Below are 2,417 nucleotides of genomic sequence, written 5' to 3'. Positions count from 1 at the left end.
ACCAAATAGGATAGCATGACACAATTTCACATATATGATGGCTAACTAAACAGGATAGCATGATACAATTTCACATTATGATGGCTAACTAAAAAAGATGGAAGACATAGTTCAAAATATGATGACTATGTAAACAGGATGACATGATATAACTATATAATGTGTTTATTAAATAGGTTGGCATGCCATAATTCACATACATGCCGCCTATGGAAACATGATAGCATGATATAATTCCCGGATAGAATGACATAATTCAAAATATGATGACTGTAAACACTAAACAGGATGAGATGATATAACTATATGATGTCTTTATTAAATGGGTTGCCATGCCATAATTCAGATAGATGTTGTGTATGTAAACATGATGACATGATATAATTCAAATATATGATTTATATAGTAAGCAAGTAAGCAGATGGCAATCCATATATGATGTAAAAACTAAGCAATGCAAGACAACATGCATGACATGGGTAATATAACCCTGCCAAGTTTGAGCATAGACCTCAGGGGGGAAATAGGACTGGTCATCAGTCTCTAAATCCTCCTCTAAGGAGCTCTCTGTATCCAGCAAGATGTCTGCTTCAGCAGGTAGCATTGTCTGCTCTGAATACCTTGTTTTCACTCTAGATACTTCCATCACCGCTTCAAATGGCTGATGCACAGGAAGAGTAGTTGAATATACAAACATTGTCAACAAATGGAACACGTAATACAAAAAAATGATAGCATGATATAATTCACATACATGATGATTGGCTCAACAGCATGGCATTGCATAATTCACATATATAATGCCTTTGCAACAAGATAGCATTGCATAATTCACATATATAATGTCTTGCAACAAGATTGCAATGCATAATTCACATATATGGTAATTAGACATTAAACATGTGGCATTCACACAAAGCATGTCTAAACTAATCAAATGACATCGCAATGCAAGACACCATACGCACGATATGAGCAACATAACCCTGCCAAGTTAATTAGAGCATACACCTCGGGGGGAAATAGGACTGGTCATCTGTCTCTGAATCCTCATCTGAGGAGCTATCCGTAACCAGCGAGATATGCGCTTTGTCAGATAGCATAGTCTGCTATGAAGACCTTGTTTTCACTCCAGAATTTTCCATCACCATGTCAAATGGCTGATGCACACGAAGAGTAGTTGAATGTACTAAAATTGTTGACAAATGTAATACGTAACGAAAAAAAGATGGCCTGATATAATTCAGATATAAGATGACTGGCTAAGCAGGATGGCATTGCAAAATTCACAGATATGATGCCTGGCTAAACAAGATGGCATTGCATAATTCACATAAACGATGAATAAACTAAACAGATGGCATTCACACAAAGCATGTCTAAACTAAGCAGTTGACATATTTGATGTATAAAGTAAGCAATGCAAGGCACCATATGCATGATATAACCAACATCAGCATGCCAAGTTAGAGCGAAGACCTCATGGGGTAAATAGGAGTGGTCTTCTGCTTCTGAATCCCCCTCAGAACAGTTATCTTCCTCTTGATTATGATCCGAAATGGGTGGAGGGGGGGGGGCTGCCTTTGCGCCCACCATGGAGAGACGTCTGCATGAAATTTTATTGCCACGCAGCTCGTCTCTTTTGCTCTACATGTTCAGTTCCATTGTGTACAATAACTGACATGCATAGGAATAAAACATAGTGAGATTATGTAAGGAGTGCATGCACAAATCCAGAGTGATGGTAGCAAACTGTGGATAGACCCAAAACCAATGATAGCAGGCAGATAATAGCTTTAGTTAAAAAATACAGATAATGGCTCCTTTAATGTTTGTTTGCACCCAACATGAAACTCGTAGTAGACACCAGAGATTAACCAGATAGTAGACAGATAGTACTGATTGCTGCCCCAATATGTACCCCACAACCATTTAAAAACTCAAGTTTCAGCATAAGTTTGGACCTGACTCGGAGTCTAATAGGTGAACACGACGATAAAGTGGCATGTCATCATATTAAGCGATGCATAACGTAAGCAGACACGGAAGAGTGCGACCTCTCTTGCGTGTAGTCCTCAAGGTCATCTACTCAGTTGATGATGGTAATGCAGTTGTCGTGGCTGCCGGCAGCGGGGAAGAAGATCTGAGGCGGCGAAGGACAGTCTGGAGAGCGGATCCCTGCTGTGGTGAACCCTTCCGTCGTTGGAGCAGCTGAGCTGGGGTGGAACACAGCACCGCAGGAGCATGACAAACCACACAAGGTTTTCTTAGACACATATCTGTAATAGAAGTAATTGTGTAAGGGCTTGTTTGAATTTGAGGATTCTAACAATGCAAGGATTGGAAATAGACAGGAATAGGATAGGAATGCACGTGCAAAACAGAGAATTTAAAAACACAGGATTTCTGCCAATCTG

This window comes from Triticum aestivum, chromosome 1D (genome assembly GCF_018294505.1).
Source record: "Triticum aestivum cultivar Chinese Spring chromosome 1D, IWGSC CS RefSeq v2.1, whole genome shotgun sequence".
NCBI classification, from domain to species: Eukaryota; Viridiplantae; Streptophyta; class Magnoliopsida; order Poales; family Poaceae; genus Triticum; species Triticum aestivum.
Note: the sequence above shows the minus strand (reverse complement) of the source record.